Here is a 16067-nt window from a genome sequence, read left to right on the forward strand (position 1 = left end):
TCACAGACACAACAGTGCCTGACTATTAAAACTTAATGTTTTTACTGTAAATCAATAAGAAATATTTGGAAAGTGTGTCAAAGGAGGGCACAGCATCAGAAAGACAAAAGACCAAAGAATCACCCAGACCAAGAGGTAAATGAGGTAGATGAGACCCCCATCAAACATTGTGGCAAACTGACATTTATGTCAATGAGGATCTCACAAAATGTTAGTTAGACACAGAAACAAGTATCACAATGCAATCAGATAATAATCATTGGGTGACATAATACTGGCTACAGCCAGCAGAGATTCAATGAAATGTCCAAGGGGCATCACATGTAATGTTAAAGGTACACAGCAAGCAACTGTCCAATGTAGGGGACATCAAATGCTGGAAAACCTATATGTACCTCATGACCTGGAATTCTCACTTTTGAGTAGAAAAGCATGTATTGACCTCAATCTCATACAAAAATTAGAAGATGCTAAACAACAAAGGATCAAGGAACAGCAGTCGAAACCTTTGTAGGAATCTGTTCAATCGTGGCAGAGCATAAACAAAAAGCAGAATACCCAGAGGTTAGAAATTGTGTTATATCACCATGGGATGGGATATTGTGAATATACTGGTGTGCTATGGTGAAAACGTATCAACACTGAAGATAGTTCAGATTCTAAGTGCCAACGAACTTCAAGAAGAAAGGCAAACAAAGAGGCAACAACTGAATAGTACACCACACATTAGGCAACAGAAGCATCCACAACTAAATTGAGTCAGATTGCAATACAGCAAAGTGAAAAGCTAGTCATTGCTAATCCAAGTCACACCAGTAGATACTGAGATAACTAAGAAGGAACAATTTCAAGTTGAATATCTAATCTCCCTACTTTTCAAAGAAGAATTCCAAACAGTTATAATGAATAACATGTCAAGTAAGAAGGAATTTTCAGCTAGCACAACTGAGGAAATGAACAAGTGATTTTACTTATAATTCAATCACTGAGCACGAATGAGAAAGTCTAAAGTAATCAACAAATTTAAGTAAAAAATGTACCTACTTCAGCACCAATCTACAGGTGGGACACAACTTAAAGATTAGGTTAAAACAATTTTGTGGAAAACACCAAATAGAAAAGACAGAGCAACGTCTAAAGGTTAAGGATATTATGAAGAAAACATGCCTGCACAACAGGCACAATATCCTCTGCAAAAGAAATACAAAATATTAAAGTTCCTCTAGTTCAGAAGAGATCCTTAGACATCGCACCATCAAGAAGACAATCCAAGAAAACTATGAGTTAATTATCACTCTTCCTAGTTCCGGGGGGGGGGGGGGGGGGGGGGGGGGGGGGTAGGGGGGGGGGGAACGCAGAAACTTCTGGATAATCTGAATTTGTAATGTCAAAAACTTGTGGGACATGCAGCAGAGGCAAATGTAATACATGTGTAACTATTATTAGAGTCATAGAGATGTACAGCATTCAGTCCAACCCATCCATGCCAACTAGATATCCCAACCCAATCTAGTCCCACCTGCCAGCACTCCACCCATATCCCTCCAAACCCTTCCTATTCATATACCCATCCAAACGCCTCTTAAATGTTGCAATTGTACCAGCCTCCACTGCTTCCTCTGGCAGATATATGAATTCAAAACAGCAAAGGCTGTAACTGTGCAGGTTCTCTCTCTCGCTCTCTCTCTCTCCTGCACTGTCCTCACCATATGCTTCCTGCGTCTGTTCTTCTCCCTTTTAAAATTGCAGCTGTTTTGACTTTTTTTTCAAACTTCCAAACAATAGAAATAATGTTTGGGTGAGATGTTGTTTATAGGCCTAGAAGAAGCTGAAGTAGTTGACATTTGATTAAGTACAACAAACACCATCCATTGTGATGATGTCTTAAGGAGCATATGTACAATTTTATGGGAGATAGACATAAGGCAAGGTCCACCAATAATCTTTGTAGTAATGCAGAACCTGTTCTTATAATTTATAAGTAGTTGTAGAAAAGCAATAAACTCCATTTTAGTTACTTTTTCTCATTAGACCAGGAGGTGGCTCTCTTTGCATACTCTACATTTTGTAAGTCCCTAAAGAACTCACAAGCCTACAAATATGGAGCACAACACACACATCAACCTGTGAGAATGACACTCTGTCTATCACCCTAAACATACATTCAGTAGTATAATGGGTGGATCTGAGAGACTGCAGTGATATTACTCTGCCACTGATGCACAGCAGCAACAAGGTATACAATCTACAAGACAGATTGCTGCAACCCACCCAGGCGTGTATAAAAATGATCTGGGCTTGCATGCAGGAGAGAAAAAGAAACATATCAGTGAAACTGTATTGGTTATGTTCTCATATGGGATTATATTTTGAAGATTGTGGCTGATACAAAATTTAGCAACATAATACATTATTTTATTATTCTTTCACAGGAAGAGGTGTTACTAGCCAGACTAAAATTTATTGCCTTTCTTATGGTCTAAATGTTGTAGCACATCCACAGTGCTGTTTGTCAGGGTATTGCAGGATTTCGATCCACCAAAAGTGCAAAAATAGCAACATAATACCAAAACAGAATGGTATGTGGCTTGAAGTGGATCTTGCAGGTGGTGGTGCTCCCATCCATTCATTGTATTCCAACACACTAAAGTTGACTAACGACAGGATCATTTGTGGGTCATGACCCCAAATGCTGACGTTAGAGTTTTCCCTGCCTTTGGATCCCTATTTAAGGGTGTGTGTGTGTGGAGGGGGAGAAATAGGCATTGATTCTGTTAATGATTCTAATTAATGGCACATAACATAGTTAAGAGTGGCTCACTAGCGCTTTGATATTTGATACTGCTGCCCCAGAAATGGAGAAGAGACATGTTGAGTCTTCTCCTTGGTCTTTCACTTTACCAGGAAGTATAATGGGTGGATCTGAGAGACTGCAGTGATATTACTACTGCCATGGATGGGAGGATGTGAAAACTCTCAAACCAAGCAAGCAAGGATAGAAATGAATGAGAAAATGAGAAACAGAAGTGTGCTCTCTCCAAAGAAATATTTACCAAGAGGGTGTAGGACTTTAGGAGGGCATGACAAATGAATAGCTTAAAACTTTCAGCCATCGAACTCTATACTGACAGCATTGGCCTCACATACCCATGATTCACAGTCAACCTCCACAAATATTATCCCCTGTCCTTTTCAATTCAAACCATTGCAAAAGAGCTCTTACATTATGCTTCTCTGCTTTTCATCCTTGCTAGAAGAGCACACAACTTGAAAAAAATGCAAACATCCATGAGGTTACCTTCTAGGAACAGGGACAATGTTTGACATTGACAATGCTGCTCTGGAAAGGAAATCTTGTTCTTGGAAGCTACAGCTTTTAGCAGCAACCTAATCTCTGAAAGCAGATTTAATCCCTCGAGGGAGGAAACATTAAAATGTTGTTTACATTTGAAAAACTTGGCTGATGAACACAGTAAGGACTTCTGACAGTGAGTTCATAAAATTTTGAATTATGTTTTCAATGACAAAGTTGACCACAGTGAGTTAAGATAGTAGTTAGACACAGGCTTAAAGACGATTAAAAAAATCAGAAGTGAAAATTGTTACTGCAATTCAAGGTATCAAAGCCCAAACAATGAAGTTCATGAAATCTTTATTATTTTGATGATTTGATGACAAATTTGAAGTTTTATTCAACAGCTAAGCTGTTTTATGGATTTTATTCATTCAAATCCATACAAATCAGAGAAAGAAAGAATGCAAATCTGATCAAGTGGTGTCAAATTCAGAGCACAAATACTTCAGACACGGAAATAGTCAACAATAATGTAACAATGTTACAAAGATCAATGATACAGTCAAAATATCATTGAATGGAATTGACTGAAGCCATTCGCAGAAAGTTCATATCTATACATCTTTGGAAAAGTTTCTGCTGTCAGGATATCTTGTTTCGTCTCTATGAAGACACCCAAGTGATAAAGGAAAAACATATCCTAGGATTCTCTGGGAAGCAAGGGAGGAGATTGCAGAGCCATTGGCCTTGATTTTTATGTCCTCGTTGTCTACAGGAGTAGTGCCGGAAGATTGGAGGCTAGCAAATGTGGTTCCCTTGTTCAAGAAGGGGAGTAGGGATAACCCTAGTAACTATAGGCCGGTGAGTCTCACTTCTGTTGTGGGCAAAGTCTTAGAGAGAATTGTAAGTGATAGGATTTATGAACATCTGGATAGGAATAATGTGATCAAGGATAGTCAGCATGGTTTTGTGAAGGGCAGGTCGTGCCTCACAAACCTTATTGAATTCTTTGAGAAGGTGACTAAGGAGATGGACGAGGGGAAAGCGGTAGATGTGGTGTATATGGATTTTAGTAAGGCGTTTGATAAGGTTCCCCATGGTAGGCTACTTCAAAAAATACGGAGGTATGGCATTGAGGGGGAGTTGGAGGTTTGGATTAGGAGTTGGCTGGCCGGAAGAAGACAGAGGGTAGTAATTGATGGCAAAGGTTCATCTTGGAGTGCCGTCACTAGTGGTGTTCCGCAGGGATCTGTTTTGGGACCATTGCTGTTTGTCATTTTTATAAATGATCTGGAGGAGGGGTTAGAAGGTTGGGTGAGCAAGTTTGCAGATGATACGAAAGTCGGAGGAGTTGTAGATAGTGAGGAAGGACGTAGCAGGTTACAGTGGGATATAGATAAGCTGCAGAACTGGGCAGAAAGGTGGCAAATGGAGTTCAATGTAGCTAAGTGTGAGGTGATTCACTTTGGTAAGAGTAACAAAAAGATGGGGTACTGGGCTAATGGTCGGATACTTGGTAGTGTGGATGAGCAGAGGGATCTTGGTGTCCATGTACACAGATCTTTGAAAGTTGCCACCCACGTAAATAGTGCGGTGAAGAAGACATATGGCGTACTAGCTTTTATTGGTAGAGGAATTGAGTTCCGGAGTACTGAGGTCATGTTGCAGTTGTATAAGACTCTGGTGCGGCCGCATCTGGAGTATTGTGTGCAGTTTTGGTCGCCATACTATAGGAAGGATGTGGAGGCACTGGAACGGGTGCAGAGGCGGTTTACCAGGATGTTGCCTGGTATGGTAGAAAGATCGTATGAGGAAAGGCTGAGGCACTTGGGGTTGTTTTCATTGGAGAAAAGAAGGTTTAGGGGTGACTTGATGGAGGTGTACAAGATGATTAGGGGTTTAGATAGGGTCGACAGTGAGAATCTTTTTCCACGTATGGAGTCAGCTATTACAAGGGGGCATAGCTTTAAATTAAGGGGGGTAAGTATAGGACAGATGTTAGGGGAGGTTCTTTACTCAGCAAGTCGTGAGTTCGTGGAATGCCCTGCCAGTAGCAGTGGTGGACTCTCCCTCATTATGGGCATTTAAGCGGGCATTGGATAGACATATGGAGGATAGTGGGCTAGTGTAGGTTAGGTGGGCTTGGATCGGCGCAACATCGAGGGCCGAAGGGCCTGTACTGCGCTGTATTCTTCTATGTTCTATGTTCTATGTTCTATAACTTACATTGAAGATAACAATTAAAATTGAAAAAACTTTAATAATTTTCAGTTTTAGTACTACAACAACCTTTCCATCAATACAGATTCAAAAATAACTTTAATTAAGAAAGAATACAAGCAACAAAGTGATTGTACTACAAAGAGATCAAAAGCTTAAAACAATCATTATGCAAATCAAAAGTTAATGTATAGCTTCAACTCCCTTTCAACAATTAAATAAAGCAACAAAATCCACCTATACCAATCTTTCCACCTGAAAACTTTAAGCTTCTCAAATTCATCTGCTGGATGAATACATATTGGCAAATGTAGAAAGCACAATTCCTAAGGTTTTGAACATTCTCATCCAACGCTGAAGAATACTCCAACGCTGGAAGGGAACATGCTTCTTCACACGAAGATCAGAGACCTAGGAAAACATATATTACCATTCCAAAGTGGACATTAATCAGTAACCTAATATTGATTTAACAGAAGTTCCTTATACAAAGGATTTTTTTAAACTAGGTTTTAGCTAGATACTGGTGCCAGTGTTACAGTTATCTTGGATGATACTCCATAGTTAGTCAAAATGAACATTTTATCATGTAATCTAAAGCTGCATGCAGCTGGTGGTACCATAACTATAATTAAATGGATTTGCATATCAGACTGACTTTCAAAGTTCACACAAAGCATACATTGTTAGTAACAACCAATCTTCCCAATTGAATAAGAAGATTTGCTTTATCTCAAGCACCTACACAGACTACACAAACACACTGGAAAAGCATCGAACAGCAAAAGTATCCCAAATTGTTAACGAAATTCAGCAGATTTGACAGCATCTGTGGAGAGAAGACCATAAAACCATAAGATATATGCGCTGAATTAGGCCATTTGGCCCATTGAGTCTGCTCTGCCATTCGATCGTGGCTGATATGTTTCTTAACATCATTTTCCTGCCTTCTTTCCATAATCCCTAATCCTCAGACTAATCAAGAACCTATGTAGATACTTTCAATGAGTTGGCCTCTACAGCCTGCTGTGGTAATTAGTTCCACATATTAACCACCCCCTGGCTAAATTAATTCCTCTTCATTGCAGTTTTGAACGGTTGTCCATTCTGTCTGAGACATGCCCCGGGTCCTCCTCACTCATACCAGTAGAAACATCTTGTCCACATCCACTCTATCCACGTTTCTCGGTATTCTGAAAATTTCAGTCAGACCCTTCGGTCCAATTCATCCATGCCGACCAGATATCCAACCCAATCTAGTCCCCCCTGCCAGCACCCGGCCCATATCCCTCCAAACCCTTCCTATTCATATACTCATCCAGATGCCTTTTAAATGTTGCAATCATGCTGGCCTTCACCACTTCCTCTGGCAGCTCATTCCATACACATAGCCACTCTCTGCGTGAAAATGTTGCCTCTTAGAACTGACTCTTTTATGTCTTTCCCCTCTCACTCTAAACCTATGTCCTCTAGTTCTGGACTCCCCACTCCAGGGAAGAGACTTTGTCTATTTATCCTATCCATACCCTTCATGATAAGTTGCCCCTTAGCCTCCAATTCTCCAGGGAAAATAGCCCTAGACTATTCAACCTCTCCCTACAGCTCAATTCCTCCAACCCTGGCAACATTCTTGTAAATCTTTTCTGAACCCTAGTCAACATGGCTTCATGTGTGGGAAATCATGTCTCACAAGTTTGATTGAGTTTTTTGAAGAATTAACAAAGAGGATTGATGAGGGCAGAGCAATGGACGTGATCTATATAGACTTCAGTAAGGCGTTCGACAAGGTTCCCCATGGGAGACTGATTAACAAGGTTAGATCTCACGGAATACAGGGAGAACTAGCCATTTAGATACAGAACCAGCTCAAAGGTAGAAGACAGAAGGTGGTGGTGGAGGGTTGTTTTTCAGACTGGAGGCCTGTGACCAGAGGAGTGCCACAAGGATCGCTGCTGGGTCCATTACTTTTCATCATTTATATAAATGATTTGGATGTGAGCATAAGAGATATAGTTAGTAAGTTTGCAGATGACACCAAAATTGGAGGTGTAGTGGACAGCGAAGAAGGTTACCTCAGATTACAATGGGATCTAGATCAGATGGACCAATGGGCTGAGAAGTGGTTGATGGAGTTTAATTCAGGTAATTGCAAGGTGCTGCATTTTGGGAAAACAAATCTTAGTAGGACCTTTACACTTAATGGTGAGGTTGCTGAACGAAGAGACTTTGGAGTGCAGGTTCATAGCTCCTTGAAAGTGGTGCCATGGGTAGATGGGATAGTGAAGAAGGCGTTTGGTATGCCTTCCTTTATTGGTCAGAGTACTGAGTACAGGAGTTGGGAGGTCATGTTGCGGCTGTACAAGACACTGGTTAGGCCACTTTTGGAATATTGCGTGCAATTCTGGTCTCCTTCCTATCGGAAAGATGTTGTGAAACTTCTTCAAAAATTCCTCATATATTAAGCCTTTTATTCATGGGATCATTCTTGTGAACCTCCTCTGGACCCACTCCAGGGCCAATATATCCTTCCTGACATATGGGGCCCAAAATTGCTCAAATATTCTAAGTATGGTCTGGCCTTATAATGCCTCAGAACTACACCTTTGCTTTGAATTTCTAGTCCTCTTGAAATAAATGCCAAAATTTGCCTTCCTAATTACCAACTCAACCTGCGAGTTAACTTAAGAGAACCCTGGACTAGGTCTCCCAAGTCCCTTTGTGTATGGGGAACTTTTGAGGACTCTGAGTCTATACTTGATGAAGTTTAGAATGATGGGGAGATCTAACTGAAACTTACAGAATACTGAAAGACCTGGATAGAGTGGATATTGGGAAGATATTTCTATTAGCAGGACAAATGAGAACCTGAGAGCACAGCCTTAGAGGAAAGGGAAGACCCTTTAGAATGGAGATGAGGAGGAATGTCATCAGCAGAGAGTGGTGAACTTGTGGAATTCATTGGCACAGAAGGCTGTGGAGGCCAGGTCATTCTGCATATTAAGACAGAGATAGACAGGTTCTTGATTGTTAAGGGGATCAAAGGTTACAGCTGGAAGGCATGAGAAGGGGGCCATGATTGAATGGTGGAGCAGTCTAGATGGGCCAAATGGTTTAATTTCTGTTCCTAAATCTTATAGTCTTAAGATCTTATGGATCGCTACTCTCTGACCATGCAAAGCTTACTGATCAAGCAAAGTACTGAGAAAGCAAAGTTAATGATTTAATTCCAGTGACCCTTCTTCAGAATTGATAGTAACAAGGTAAAGGTAGAATATATGCTGATGATTGGGGCTGGAGGGAATGAGCCCAGTGGGACAGAAAGAAAATTAGGCAGCGAAAGAAATGGTTGCTAATCCAGGCAAAGAGAAAAGATGATGATGGGGACTATGAGTAGGTAAAGCAGCCCATGGCATGTCAGGGCCTGGGGTGTGGGGTTAGATGAAGAACTTGGAAGGATGTGTTTAGGATTTAACATTATTGAATTCAATATTAAGTTCTGAAAGCTGCAGGGTCCCTAAGTGGAAATTGTGATGCTGTTCTTCCAGGTTGCGTTGATCCTCAGTGAAGCGCACAGCAGCCCGAGACTGAAATTTTGTTTGTTTTATTTAACCTAATGAAATAAATAAACTACAAAAGCTGGAAATTCCTTGTAAAATCATTTTGATTGCTGATGCCAAACCAGGATGTCTCTTTACACCTAGTAAGATCCTTCACCCATTAACAGAAAATGTAAAAAGACAATTGGAGGACATGATCAATATGGTCATTATTTCCACAGTGACTCAACCTGCAGAATGGTGGTCAAATCATAGGTGCCAGGCCCAATGGCTCCATATGGATATGTGCCGATCTCATAAAGCAGTTATGAGAGAAATTCATCCTATGTCTACAGTTGGTGCCAGTTTGCCTAAAATTTCCATGCATAGAATATTTGCAAATTGATATGAATGGTGGGCTTACACAAGTCCCACTAGATGATAAGTGTCAAATACTCAGCACCTTCACTAGACCTTTCAGTCAACACTATTTCAATAGACTACCCTTTGGTTTTGCTTCTGCACCATAGATTTTCCAATTTACCGTTTCCAACATTTTTATAGTTACTACAAGCATCATATGCCACATGGATGATACCCTCATAATGTTGAAACTACCCAGTTCCACAATAGAAAATTAAATGATGGCATTTACAGGCAGCAGGCCCTATGATGAATGACAAATGTGAATTTCCTAGGGATGTCATCTGTTTTCTAGATAACATCATCAGAAGGATTGAATACATTCTGATTCCCAGAAAACCGAGGCAATCAAAAACTTCCCAACACTAAAGTCAGTGCATGATCTGCAATGGTTTCTGTGTATGGTGAATTAATCAACCAAGCTTTTACCACACCACTTATTTCTGAATCCTTGGAAAATTTCTTGCAGAAGTCACAAACACAGTATTGGGATGCAGAGCAACAGATGGTCCTTCAGAAGATTAAAGACATACTGACCTCCACTGATATCTTTGCCCACTACAATCATAGAAATATAGAATATAGAAGTGGGAATAGGCCATTCGGACCTTTGAGCTTGCTCAGATATTTATTATGATCTCAACATCATGTTCCCTCTGCTCGCAACATAGGTCATTTCCACTGAGCCATGTGTCTAGCTATTGAGGCATGTTGGTCACTGTAGCTTTCTTCTAAGAAGGAGAAGGTGGATGCAGGATGACCAAGGCTGACAGCAATCCCAGGAGCAGCAGCAGGCCTTCATGGATGATAAAGATCACTCAGTTCAGGGAGATATCGCAGCCACAGGGCCCATCACAATATGTAGGATCTGCAAGAAGCCCAGAGATTTCAGCCCCAACTCTATTTCCTGAAGATGAGTGAGATGCAGCACTGATGTAGACTCTATACGTCCCAAGACACTGTGATGGAATTATGCCAACTGCTAGAGTAAGACCTGAGGGCTGCAGGAATAGGAGGCCATCTTTCCCAGGTGGCTGTGAGAGGTAACAGTTGCATTGAACTCTTACATGACTGACTCCTTCCAAGGAATGACGGCTGACCTGTGTGGGATCTGTCTATAATGCTCCCATAAATGCATCAGGCAGTGACAATACCATCTGTACAAGATCACAACTGTTCATTTTGATCCCCCATAATAGAAGTCAGTGCTGTAGACCAGGCAGTAAGATTTGGAAACATAACTGCTTCCCTGATGTGCAGGATGCCATGATTGCACACACATGATGCTGAGACTGCTGTATCACAATGCTGAAGAGCTCATCACAGAATTTCATGAATGTTTCCTGGAGGTCTTTGCCCATTACTCTGGCAATGATCCTGGAACACTCTCTTTACCCAGCGTGTTTGAGGGTCTTGGAGCCTTACAGCCTGGTTACTGGTGACAAGGGTAATGGGTCCAGTAACTCAGTTCTGAAGAAGGCTCACTGGACTGAAACACTGTCTTTGCTTTCCCTACTTAGTTGCTGTCAGATCTGCTAAATTTCTCCAGCAATTTTGGTTTTTGTTCCATGAAAGCTATTAATTGATTTAATTCTTGAATTATATTAAACTCTGCCAGCAGTCTTTCACTATCAACATAGCATGTATTCTTTTTTGTACCTGCATAGAATACTTTTGCTTACTTATGTTTTTGGCATTTGAATAAAACAGCCATAGTTATTTATGAAGAATTATATTCTTTGGAATGTATTCTTGACAATGCTTGTGAAGACATCTCATTCCTTGTTGTTCCTCACTTGTTCCTTGGATAATTTTCTAGCTCATATCATCAAATAGCCAGTTAAATGCTTGAAAGTGGGTCCCAGCCCAAAAAGCATGAAAACATACTAGTATGAACTAACAGGGAACAATGCTTTAAGGAGAGAAGGGTATCGGATAACATTCCACAAAATTGGAATATTTTTGTTATATATCCCAATTAGTTACAGCTAAATACAGACCCTTCAATTTTAATATAATTGTTTGATGCGATTGGACAGATCGATGGATGACAGTTAGGAAAAAGACATTTCACATGGTTATTTTTATCATCTTTTCAGCTTTTAGCATCCACTTATTGCCACTATACACTTGATGCCATTGTCACTGCCAATGGTTTGTGTTCTTGTGGTTTTCAATATGTTAGTCTGCATAACATATCTCAAAGAGAGTTGGGTTTGCATTACAACAGATGTCTTGAAATGTATTGACAAGACTAATTACTTACATGGCAAATGGTATCACAGACGTATGACATTGCATGCACATAGCTGTGATGAAGCTGCTCCTTTAACAAGGTTATGCTGTCCTTGGCTTTCTTTTCCCAGAGATATCGTAAATGACAGGCTCCGAAAAGTCTGGGGTTGAAGGGTTTTAGGGCCAAGTTGATAATAGCTAACAGATACTGCCTCAGGCTTTCAAGTTTTAAAAAGAAACTTGTACAATGAAAGAGGTGTGGCCAGTTATCCCAGTTTAGCTTTTCTCTGGTTTGGTTTGTTTTAGCAGAGTGTGAAAGAAGGCTGCTGGACCCACAGAAGGCATGTCCAGGCTGGTACTCTCTCACTAACTTCTATCCTGTAAGACCTAGTGTTTAGTTTTACTGTTTGAGCCAAGGGGGTTTATGGGGATTATTGCAATTGTTTGGAACAGTATCATTAAGTTGGGATGATCTGTTGGGTTTTTGGAGAGGTTAGATTATTCAGTATTCTGTTTTCTGTTGTTTGTGTTTCATTCAGTACTCTTGTAAATAAATTCTATTTTGTTTAAAACTAAATGGTTTGTCCAGCTGATTCTCTCCTCGAGTATCTGCTTTACACCTGCTTAAAACTGCTAGCAAAGTTAGGGTCTGGGCTACCTTCTTGAAATGTTTGAGGCGTCTGGCCTGTCCATAACAGATTGGGGGCTCTTTGCAAGATTTGTTCAGTAGTTCCAAATTGGGATTAGAGCTGTTGGAGTCAAATGCAGCGAGCGGTAGGTGCTAGTGTCTGTTGATCCATGTGTTGATTTTGGTTAGTTTAAACATTGCTTGGGATAGCAATGGCTCTTTTAGTCAGCAAGAGTTTTCTGGGGGTGGAAGAAGTGACCTTGGGGGTTTTATGAAAGGTAATTATGGTCAAGCTGCTGGAATTAACAGACAAGCTGGCGTTGGAGCTGTCTCCTTCTGTGAGGGAAGGAGAGATAATTACAACAGTGGCGCAGCATTTAAATTTGCTGGAAACATCATCAGAAACTTTACAGATGGCTAAAATTCAATTGAAAATGAAGCAGCTTGAGTTAGAGGTAAAAGACAAGGAGTTACGATTAAAAGCAGAAGAGAAAGAAAAACAGGGAGAGTTTGAACTTTGGAATTTGGCACTTAGACAGGAGGTCAAAAATTTACTTTCTGGTGTAGGGAGAATTCATGAGGAAGACCAAAGAGTTAAAATGGCAAGATTAGCAGCTGAAACGGCTATTGATTATGAATTGGTCCAGAAATCAAAGTTTGGCTTCCAGAATCAATTTCAATCCACGAGGGATAGAAATTGGGGTAAAGAGAAATCTTCATGTGGGAAGGGAAAGGTTGATCTCGGTGAAGGTCATAAGGATAACTTACCACAGGGGAAAAAGGAAACCCTTGAAGGGGACAGAGAAGTTAAAAAGCTCCGGTGTTTTCACTGCAATAAAGTAGGCCACATGAAATCACAGTATTGGTGGGTTAGGACAAGCACTGGGAAGCCAGATGCAGAAAAACAGAATAAGCCAGTGAATATTGTTGGAGTGGTAATGGAAAGCACAGAGGAGGATAGAAAATTGCACCAGAATGTACAACCTGGACAGAGGTTGGTTAAGGAGGAAGTGCCAGATCTTGTTAAACCATATACCTGTGAAGATAGAGTTTATTCACATAGATCAGGAACGGCAGGTAAAGAGCATCAGTCTGTGATGCTGAAAGATGAGAAGATATACACTTCTGAAGGACTATTGCCAGAAAAGGTACTAGTAACAGGAATTCATGTTGAGACAAAAAGTGCTCAGTTGTGTAAAATGAGGTTAGAGTGTCTAGTGAGGAGTAGAGAATTCGTGATAGGAGTACTGGACAAACTCTCAGCTCCAGGTGTATGATTTGCCCTCGCTAATGATATAGTTGATTCACTGGTAGGAGCGCTGCCTACTGTGATTGAAAAGCCAGTTGAAACTCAGGCAGCTGAACTATTGCAGGACACATATCCTGGAATTTTTTCCTGACTGTGTGGTAACGAGGTCACAAAGTCATCAGTTGAAACAGGTGAGATCAAACAGTACAGATAGGGAAGTTGAAGTGTAATTAGCAGAGACCCTGTTTGACCCTTCTTGACTAGATGTTTGGCACAAACCAGATGTTTGGCACAAACCAGGAAAAGATAGTTGACAATCATTATCTCAGATACATTAACTGAGTTACAAAAAAAGATGAAAACTTAAAGGAATTGTACAAAAGGCATACACAGAAAACAAATCCGAATGCATCCCTGAATATTATTATGTTAAAAAATAATGTCTTAATGAGGAAATGGAGACCATCACATATTTGGGCAAATGAGAAATGGGCAGAAGTTCATCAAATTGTATTGCCAGTGGAGTATAGAAAGGAAGTGTTGCGAGTGGCTCATGAGCTACCAATTGGGGGTCATTTAAAAGTGAGGAAAACACAAGCTAAATTATAAAAAACATTTTTACTGGCTTGGACTGCACAAGGATGTAGTTGACTTTTGCAGAGCATGTCATACATGTCAGGTAACTGGAAAACCACAGGCAGTAATAAAACCCGTACCTTTAATACCTATTCCTGTATTTGAGGAACCTTTTACAAGAGTCTTAATTGATTGTGTAGGTTCCCTATGTCAAATAAAAAGTAGGAATCATCATTTGTTAACAATAATGGACGTATCAACTAGATTTCCAGAGGCCATTCCATTATGCAATATCACAGCTAAAAGAATTGTAGAGGAATTACTCAAATTTTTCACTAGATACAGACTACCAACAGAGATACAATCAGATAAAGGGTCAAACATCACATCAAAGTGGTTCAAGGAACTTATGGACAGCTAAGGAATAAAACAATTCAAATCTACTGCACTCCATCCAGAGTCACAGGGAGCATTAGAATGGTGGTATCAGACATTAAGGATCATGTTCAGGACATATTGTCAAGACTATCTGGATGGTTGATATAAGTAATTCCACTTGTGCTTTTTGCGATCAGAGATGCACCAAATGATTGACCAAGTTCAGTGCATTTGAATTAGTTTTTGGGCAAGAAGTGAAAGGACCGTTCAAATTGATTAAGAAGAAATTGGTAAGTCAGAATTATTAGTGTTACTTCCAGTGGTAGGTGAACCTTTAAAAGCAAGGTTTAGTGGACCTTATCAAGTTGAAAGGAATTTAAATGAGGTGAACTACTTGATAGGGACTTCAGACAGAAAGACATCTCACAGTGTGTTATGTGAACATGCTCAAAAGGTATTTTGACAGGGAGGGAAAGCAAGAGGAGAATGTGTTATTGATTACAACACCGAGGAAAGAAGCAAGTTCAGAGGATTCTGAACTGGACATTGATTTTACCTTTTGTGCCAAGGGGCGTTTATGGGGCTTATTGCAAGTATTTGGAACAGCATCATTAAATTAGGATGATCTGTGGGTTTTCGGAGAGGTTAAATTATTTGGTATTCTGTTTTCTGTTTGTGTTTCATTCAGTGATCTTGTAAATAAATTCTGTTTTGTTCAAAACGAAGTGGTTTGACCAGCTGATTTTCTCCCTGACTATCCACGTTACACCTTCTTAAAACAACTAGCAAAGTTAGGGTCGGGGCTACCTTCTTGAAATGTTTGAGGGGTCTGACCTGGTCCATAACATAGCTGACTGACTAAAGATACTACACTGACTCCATTACACAGACAGCGTGACTACAGGCGAGGCAGATAGCTTTAACCAGGAGGTCACATTTTGTGATGCCATGTAACTTAAGGGTACAGTGCCTGCACGGTCTGGAATCCAATGCAAAATACAATGCTCTTCATACCATATTCTTCCCTTTCTTATGATAATTCACGTTTTAAGTCTCACGTAAAACGATCAGGAAACAACCTTTTTTGTTGTTTCAATAGTGCAATTTTATAACTAACCACTAGGAGGTACATAAGCACCATATGGGATAAACTGTATTTCAGTTCCCTCTCTTTTCCTGAGGAAAAGTATCTGTATCCCTGTTGGAGCAAAAACAAAATTAGGAAGTTGCAACATAGAAAATTATATTTTGATAAGTTGTGTTTTTCAATGTTTTAGACATTGAGTTGTGGCTCTGACATCTCGTCAATGTTCAACTCTTAGACGTACTAAATTATGAGCATGTACGTATCAAACTATGCGGGAATTATAAAAATAACAATTATTTTAGTATAAGAAATGTACAGCTACTGCAGAAAAGTAAAACTATAATTTGCTGCATTCATGCACTGTGACAATCACAGAAATTAAATAATGGAATTATGCAAACATTTAAACTGAAAATGAACCACTTGACATTCAATTTTAC

This window comes from Chiloscyllium plagiosum, unplaced genomic scaffold (genome assembly GCF_037043375.1).
Source record: "Chiloscyllium plagiosum isolate Xiang-an unplaced genomic scaffold, Cpla_swu_hap1 HiC_scaffold_10, whole genome shotgun sequence".
NCBI lineage: Eukaryota > Metazoa > Chordata > Chondrichthyes > Orectolobiformes > Hemiscylliidae > Chiloscyllium > Chiloscyllium plagiosum.